At 45.1% G+C, this 9,004-nt stretch overlaps 2 pseudogenes across 1 annotated transcript; both read right to left on the bottom strand.

Moving 5' to 3' along the window:
* Positions 1 to 558: 558 nt before the first annotated feature.
* On the bottom strand, positions 559 to 5,553 carry LOC148775788 (serine protease FAM111A-like; annotated as a pseudogene). Its single transcript, XR_016039022.1, has 2 exons — positions 4,689 to 5,553; positions 559 to 3,598 (listed from the first exon to the last, which is right to left on the bottom strand). The product of XR_016039022.1 is annotated as a serine protease FAM111A-like (transcript).
* A 90-nt stretch (positions 5,554 to 5,643) lies between these two features.
* Positions 5,644 to 7,920, bottom strand: LOC129553748 (serine protease FAM111A-like; annotated as a pseudogene).
* Positions 7,921 to 9,004: the final 1,084 nt, after the last annotated feature.

Below are 9,004 nucleotides of genomic sequence, written 5' to 3'. Positions count from 1 at the left end.
TGGACAGAGGAGCCTGGCGGGCTTCAGCCCATGGGGTTGCAAAAGAGTCAGACACGACTTAGCAACTACAACAACAACCATCTCATCTGCTTCCCCTTGCTTGTAGGTTTTACCTGATGCACCTTTGCAACCTCCCTGTCTGATGCAGATGGTGACCTGTTGAACGAGGGGCACAAGCTACCTGGGGTCAGCAGGGGGCTCCTTCAGAAGCATCCAGGCTCCCACTGCAGGGAGTGAAGCCCACGGGTCACTTGCATCAAAGGCAGAGTCGCCATACATCCACATGAAGGAAACAGAATCACAAGATCCCAGAAGCTGGGGTGAGGAGCCAGGGCAAGGGTGGTCCTCCATCCGAAACCACGAGTGAGCAGGGAGACAGACAGCAGGGTAGCAAGCACTCAGTACTTCTCAGGGGGTTGAGGCGATGGTTCTTAGACTGAGGACTGGCCCCTGTACACGGAAGGCAGGGAGGAGGGCAAAGGGAGCTGCAGACCACTCCAAACTGATGAGGAGCAGCTTCATAAGCAAGGACGCAACATGCGTGGCTTGTGTTGAGAAGTCAAAAGACAGGTGGGTCTCTGCGTTCCCCCCACCAGAATCTTTTATTGAAATATAGTGAATATACAATATAGTGTCAGCTTCACGTGTACAGCACAGTGATTCATCTCTATGCTTCAGATTATGCTCCATGATAGGTTGTTACAAGATATCGCATATAATCCCCATGCTGTAGAGTAAACCCTTGGTTCTCATCTGTTTGTATCTGTGACTCTGTACTCCCGATTTGTCTCTCTCTTCCTCCCTCGCCCCTTTGGTAACTATACGTCTGTTTTCTGTGTCTGCGAGTCTGTTTCTGACTTGCACTGATACACAGACTCCTTTGCATTCTTTTTTAGATTCCAAATGTAAGTGCCATTCGGTATCTTAAGTCAAGGGTGTGACTTGACTTTACTGTTCACTCTGTGGAAATGGTAGGCAGCATGTCCCTTCCAAGGACAGAGGTGCCCCCGATGTCCAGATCCAGTTCCAGGGCCAAGAGGCGGTCACGTCCTCTAGATGCCCTCTGCCAGCACTCCACCACTTGTGACTAGCTCTGACGATCTCACATGCCCGCCTCTTCCGCAAGGTGCCCGAAGCGGTCAGTGAGAGGCTTCTTGAGTGTGCAGGTGGCTTAGGGGGTCTCTGTCTGGCTGTCTTGGAGGCAGACATCACAGCAACGATGCACCCAGATGCCAGAGAACACACAGGTTAAGGTGATTCCCAAAATAAGTACCGATCATCCCCACCAGGAGCCCCATGACCTGGACCCCGGATTCACTAAGTCCCCTAGGCTGGAGGGCAGAGCATTTGGGATGTTCATTTGTGTCCTCCTGTGGTTTAATAAACAAAGAGACATTAGTCGATGTGTCAGGTATGAAAACAGACACGTGGCTTGGATGATGGCACAGGTGTCTCCTGGCAAGACAGTAATAAATGTTCAAGCCCATCCTGTTTCAGAGCTTTACTCCTTAGAGACATTTCGGTGTTGGTAAAGACAGGCTTTGCCAACTATCATTCTAGCTTTGCTGGGGACATTCAGCAACGACTTGTGTGTGTGCTAGGTTGTCTCCCACGCAGGTGGAGTCCAAGCAAATTATGTAAATACTCCAGGGGTGTTTACATTGGGAAATGAATCATAACTCTGCACTCCATACCTGTGGGCTGTGCACAATGAATTCCTTCCAAAGAGTACATTAGACAGAGGAGAGAGAAGAAAGTAACTTTACAGGAGAGAAATCTGATAAACACTACTTTGGTCAGGTGGTCAAGGCTAACTTCAGGTCACAGAGCATGTTGGTAGTATGTACCCCCGATACGATATGACACTATTTTTTTCTTATTTCCTGATATTTATTTATTTTTATTATTTATGGAATATGGTTGATTTCCTATATTAGTTTCAGGTTCAAAACAGTGATTCAATATTATTATTATTATCTGGTGGTGGTGGTTTAGTCACTAAGTCGTGTCCAGCTCTTGCGATCCCATTGACTGTAGCCTGCCAGGCTCCTCCGTCTATAGGATTCTCTAGGCAAGACTACTGGAGTGGGCTGCCATTTCCCTCTCCAATTATCACATACTTATATCTTTACTATAATTATAATTATTATATAATAATTATTAACATAATTATTCATTTGATTCAATGGAGGTATCATTGATCTGCAATACCACATTCGTTTCTGGTGTGCAGCACACCACATGTCTCCATGTGCACATACACGTCTGCATGCGTGTGTAGACGTGTCTATACAGAGATGTATGTGTACGTTGTTGTTGTTTAGTCACTAAGTTGTGTACGACTCCTTTGTGACCCCGTGGGCTGTAGCCCGCCAGTCTCCTCTGTCCATGGGATTTCCCAGGCAAGAACACTGGAGTGGGTTGCCATTGCCTCCTCCTATGTAGGTGTATATGCAGTTATTACAAAAATGCTGACTGTACCGAGCATAGTCCCTTTATGCCCTGGTCTGTTGTCTATTTTGCATTAGCACTGTGTGTAGGTTAACACTAGCCTCCTCATTTATGCCTCCTCAGATCCCCCTCTCGCCTTTGGTAACCGTAAGTTTGTTCTCTATGTCTGTGAGTCTCTTTCCGTTCTGGGAACAAGTTCATCTGTATCTTTTATTCGAGAGCCCACAGATCAGTGACGTCACGTGTTTGTCTCCGTCCGGCTTCCCTCACTTACTGCGGTGATCGCTCGGTCCCTCCTTGCTGCTTCTCCAGGCGTTACTTCATTCTTTCGTGGCTGAGTCATATCCCATCACATATATGTGCCACATCTTCGTTATCCATTCATCTTTCCGTGGACATTTAGCTTGCCTCCGTCTCTTGGCTAAAAAATGACACTTTGCCTCTGTGATCTTACTCTCCAAAACCCACAGCCCCAGTCCAACGAGTATTAGAAAAAAATATCAAATTCCAATAGAAAGGCATTTTACAAAATAGTTGACCAGTAAACTTCCTGTCAAGATCATAAAATACAAGAAAAGTCTGAGGAATGTCACAACCAAGAGAAGTCTAAGCAGACCTAACAGTGGAATGTGATGTGGGCACTAGACAGCATCCTGGAGCAGGAAAAGGATTTCAGGCAAAAAACTAGGAAATCTCTACAAGGTAACATGGTATTTAAGATAGCCCCCTCAGTTCAGTTCAGTTCAGTTCAGTCACTCAGTCGTGTCTGACTCTTTGCGACCCCATGAATCATACCATGCCAGGCCTCCCGGTCCATCAACAACTCCCGGAGTTCACCCAAACTCATGTCCACAGAGTCAGTGATGCCATCCAGCCATCTCATTCTCTGTCGTCCCCTTCTCCTCCCGCCCCCAACCTTTCCCAGCATCAGAGTCTTTTCCAGTGAGTCAACTCGTCGCATGAGGTGGCCAAAGTATTGCAGTTTCAGCTTTAGCATCAGTCCTTCCAATGAACACCCAGGATTGATCTCCTTCAGAATAGACTGGTTGGATCTCCTTGCAGTCCAAGGGACTCTCAAGAGTCTTCTCCAACACCATAGTTCAAAAGCATCAATTCTTTGGCGATCAGCTTTCTTCCTCCTAGGAGCCTATAAATACATGGAAAATGGATATTACCCTCTGAATTTCAGGAAACATATATCCTGACAGTTTGGATCATGAGGATTTTGGAAATTCTAAAAGATTTCATTTGAGAACATTTCTAACCAAGCATTTAGCTACCCACTCCAGGTGGCACAGAGGCAAAGAATCTGCCTGCCAATTTAGGAGATGCAAGATATGTTGGTTCGATCCCTGGATTGGGAAGATCCCCTGGAAAAGGAAATGGCAACCCACTCCAGTATTCTTGCCTGGAAAACTCCATGGATGGAGGAGCCTGGCAGGCTACAGTCCATGGGGTTGCAAAGAGTCCGACATGACTGAACGATTGACCCATACACCTAAGATTAACTGCAGCCGTAAGTTTTGCTACTGATGAACCTACATATTTTCTAAGCCCTTAATTTCCATGTGCCAGACATTGTGAATAATGAGAAGAAGAAGTCTTGCATCCTGCCTTTAAGCAACTGAGCTTAGGGGGAGATACTGCTGCTGCTGCTAAGTCGCTTCAGTCATGTCTGACTCTGTGCGACCCCATAGATGGCAACCCACCAGGCTCCCCCATCCCTGGGATTCTCCAGGCAAGAACACTGGAGTGGGGTGCCATTGCCTTCTCCGAGGGGGAGGTACGGAAGATGAAAAAATAAAAACAATGGTTAATTTTATTGTCATAAAACTGAGTATTATTAATCTTTGTTCACATTGCTTAACTTTAAAATAGGTATAATAGCCCACCTCACAGATTTGTTAAAACCAGTTCCTTCGTGTACCTAGAAAAGCGCTAGGTGCATAGGAAGTAGTCCAATTATTATTGTTGTTGATGAGATTTACCATTTCAGAATTTAGAAACCTATTATTATTGCCTGTGGAATAACAATTCCATAGAAGATTCCCTGAACAGCTGGGATGTAGAGTGAATTCTCACTCTTTTTCATCCTTAACACTCACCTTTCTTTGCATCCAGCAGGTTTAGAAACATTCCTTCCTACCACATTCTATGTTTTTTCTTAATATCATAGATAATGGATTTCAGGGTGCAGCCGAATTCAATGATGCTGGAAATCCCCTGTGGGTACTTACAAGCGAAGCCTGCAGTGTTCATGGCCACCAACGAGCCTTCAGAATCAAACACTGGGGAGCCGGAAGACCCAAAGTGAGAAGCGGTATTATGGGTCGCCACGTCAGGCCGGGGGACTATCTCCTGGAAACTTTTTTGGGTGTGCATATGGATACACTGCGTACAAGCACCACGCCGGTCTGCAGCTCTAGCCTGAATGTGTTCCAAGTATTTCTCTTCCCGCTGCTCCTGAGGGATCACAGCACAGGCACCAGTAGACTTTGCCCCCGCAGCTGGATGGTCAATAATACACAGCAGTCTGCTGTCCCGTTCAGGATCATTCCCATCGTACAGCCCCTCAGGCACTTGCTGTCCCTGTGTCTTCACTGTCAGAACTGCATAACCAAGCTCTGCATCGGTGTCTCAACCAGTGCTCAGGGAACAGCAGTGCTTGTTTGCATCTTGAGCATCTCATAAGCACGCTGGCCACTTGCACATGCACACTCACCTGGCTCTGTCTTCTGCCACAGTCCGACATATTACATGCCGACAAGTGGAAAGGGACAGCCCTTTCAAAACAAAGCAAGTGGCTGAACACGTACTCTTCCTGGTGTGCCGTGCAAGGCACCCGACTGAGGCATGGAGCCCAGAAGCAGCTTGTGCACTTCAACCCGAGCACAGTTTTTGGTCAGTTTCCCAAAGTCTGTTTTATACAACTCGAACAATTTTTCCCCTGTGTTTTATCCAAATTATTCTCAAGTTTTTTCTAATTTTATCACTTTCTCTTTCCAAACTAGGGTGCTTGTCTGCCGCGACTGTTTGTTTCAACACATAAGGCTTTATTTCCTGTGACTCAGAATTTCTAGCAGCTGGTGCCCTGGTGTCCATGCTTTTTTTCAGCCTCGACCTGAGAATTTCGAGCAGCTGGTGCCCTGGCTTTCACGCTTGTTTTAACCTCAACCTGAAAGAGCTTTAACCTCAACCCTCTATGTCATCGGCCAACTGTGAGCTGTCTAAACGATGCTCAGGTTTTCAGTGAGGGTCCAATCACTCTTCTCCAGAAGGGAAAGAAGTCTGCCATCCGCGGACACAGCCTTCTTTGTGCTTTCTCCTTTGAAAGCACAGACGCAGAGTTTGTGCCCATCTTTGTGAAGTTACCTGCATTTGAGAAGAGTTTTTCTGGTCTTCCCAACTGCGTGAATATAAAACTTGACAGTCAGTTGATGTGTTGTCAAACGAACCAAATACCTGTTCCTCTTTCCCTGTCTCGCTTCTTTCGAGAAAAGGTAACTCTCATGTGGCGGTTTTCAGGGCCATTCCAAGAGTGAAGAACCCGTCAATTCCTTCTGCGCCGTATACCAGCCTTCCTTTGCCAGGATGAGTTTTTATCGCCTTTCTGACAACCTCGAGAGTGCTGAGAGCCTCCCATAAGCGCCCCCCATCATGACATGGGAGCCTGTGTTTCCTTCCCTTGTTTTGCTTGATGTTTACATCCAGGGTAACATAAATTGGCTCTTCTGGGGACACAGTTTGGTCTTTGGGTCTTTCAGCCTGGGTGTTGTCTATATTCTCTGAACTTGTCTTAGAGTCCATCTCCATTTGAGAAGTATTGAAATTATCCTGCTGGTTTTCACTGACCTAAACAGAAATGTTAAGTACTTTAAAATTATGAATGCAACAATAGTCTTTTCTATTTCTCTTTGCTGCATACCATTCACAAAGTTTTTCATGGAAACTCGGGATGAATATGAAAAGTCCAGTGAATATAATTAAATCAGAATTTGAGTTGGGATCCAACATATAAGCTGAGCTTCCTCTCTTACCAGTTAGATAAGTTCTTAACACTGCTACACTGGTGCAGTGTTTTCAGAGAAATATAAAGAAAGAAGCAGCTTTTCCCCAAGTGCATCAAAAACAGATACTTAAATCTGCCAGCTCTCTTAGAGTGTTTGTTACTTCGGGTCTTGGTTATAATTTTCAACTTCAAAATTTTTACTTTTTTTCGAGCATAATGATGATTTGCACCAAAAAATTCTGTCTTCTTGTTGAAAAATTCAAGGAGCACTGTAGACTCAGAAAAAGAGATGATGGTTTTATATGATAACAGAGTCTAGTTAGTAGGGAGAGCGATGACTTAACATCTGTAAGCTTAAGGCCAAGTTTCATTCCACTTCTGCCTTAGGCAACGACTCACTTTTCCTCACTTCTCATTAACAAATTGAGGAAAATAAAACTCTCTCTTCTTGCCTAACGAGGTTATGGTAAGAACAAACATCTTAAAAATTGCTTTGTAAACTGTGACACACTGTGCAAATATAGATTATGCTTGTTACTGAATAAATCAGCCATGTTAGGGAACGACATATATTTTCATGCTATGACATAGCATTCATATTATTTTCACTCTATAGCTTATTTTAAGATGTTATATTTGATTTTATGGCTGTTGTTCAGGAAGCATTACAACTTTTTTCCCCCCCCTTTTGGTTGAAGTTTCCTTTGACCTAGCAAAGAGTTTTATTAAAACATCTTCCTCCCACCATCTGACTAAAACAAGAAGAATAAAATGGATGAGACAGATTTTAAATTATTTATTATTTCCTACGTACAATGAAGTCATTTATTGGCAAGAAGGTCTAAGAAGCCCAGTCTCAAGGATGGCTAAGTCTATACTTTATATTCCACAAACAGCGTTTATAAACATACCTTAGAAAAGCACTGCTCAGTATTGCTCTTACTCTATTCAGTGGAGTCCTTCTGTGACTTGGGCTGCTCAGAGCTCATGATGGCTTGAAGACATACAATTCAGCTGAAACATGTTTCAGAAAGTGTCAAGTTACAGCAGTATCTTCATGGCCATCATTAATTGTATAGAGACTAAGGTTAACAGGGACCCCCTAACACAACTGTCCCGTTCAGCTCCACCCTCACTTTCCTTCCGTTCCGTTCCGTCGCTCAGTCGTGTCCGACTCTGTGCGACCCCATGGACTGTAGCCTACCAGGCTTCTCCGTCCATGGGATTCTCCAGGCAAGAATACTGGAGTGGGTTACCGTTTCCTTCTCCAGGGGATCTTCCCGACCCAGGGATCGAACCCGGGTCTCCCGCATTGGGGGCAGACGCTTTAACCTCTGAGCCACCAGGGAAGCCCTTAGAGACGTCAATTTAGCATGGAGACAGTTTATCCACTAATTACGACGACCTGAACAATGAAAGCTCCTGTTTATCGAGCAGCACACCAAAGATGTTACAAGCATCGTCTCTAATTGCCGGTGCAGTTATGCCACGGAGGCACAACTTCATTGTGCAGGCACAGAAAGAATAACGTAGATGACTTGCCCAAGGTCAGACCTACAAAGCAGATATGGAGCTCAGATGCCAGTATAAGCACCTTCAGTTCAGTTCAGTTGCTCAGTCGTGTCCGACTCTGAGACCCCAGGAATCGCAGCACACCAGGCCTCCCTGTCCATCACCAACTCCCGGAGTCCCACCCAAACTCATGTCCATTGAGTCGGTGATGCCATCCAACTGTCTCATCCTCTGTCGTCCCCTTCTCCTCCTGCCCTCAATCTTTCCCAGCATCAGGGTGTTTTCCAATGAGTCAGCTCTTTGCATCAGGTGGCCAAAGGATTGGAGTTTCAGCTTAAGCATCAGTCCTTCCAATGAACACCCAGGACTGAACTCCTTTAGGATGGACTGGTTGGATCTCCTTGCAGTCCAAGGGACTTTCAAGAGTCTTCTCCAACACCACAGTTCAAAAGCGTCAATTCTTCGGTGCTCAGCTTTCTTTATAGTCCAACTCTCACATCCATACACGACTACTGGAAAAACCATAGCCTTGACTAGACAAGCCTTTGTTGACAAAGTAATGTCTCTGCTTTTTACAGATGGATTTTTCTCTTGGAGAATTGAAAAGTGTGTTCTAGATATACCGATGTTAAAATTCGGCCTCCATTTAAGATGGAGACAATACCGAGATGATATTGTTATAGGAAGACAGATGGGAAGAGCCATGAAGACAAAACAAACCTAAAGTGAGAGTCTGCCTGAGAAGACAGTGAGAAACTTTAGCTGCAGCTTTAGTTTTTAAAGAGGTGCTTCCCCATCTGTCTTCTCGCTGATACCTCCTCAGCAGAGAATAAACAATGCAAACAAAACAGTGAAATTTTCAGTAGTGATGTATACCACTAGAAAATTAAAGCTGAGGACAGTAGCAGCCGTCTGTCTTCAGAATCCCAACATGTGTCACAAAGCCTGACACAGGGCAAGCCCTCAGCAAAGAAACATTCACAAAGACACGGCCAGTGAGTGAATGAGGTGGCCTGTGAGGAGCTCTGCCCT

Source organism: Moschus berezovskii, chromosome 14, assembly GCF_049115385.1.
Source record: "Moschus berezovskii isolate FMDL1 chromosome 14, NW_MosBer_1.0, whole genome shotgun sequence".
NCBI classification, from domain to species: Eukaryota; Metazoa; Chordata; class Mammalia; order Artiodactyla; family Moschidae; genus Moschus; species Moschus berezovskii.
The sequence above is the reverse complement of the archived record's forward strand: the minus strand, read 5'-3'. Positions and strand labels throughout refer to the sequence as shown.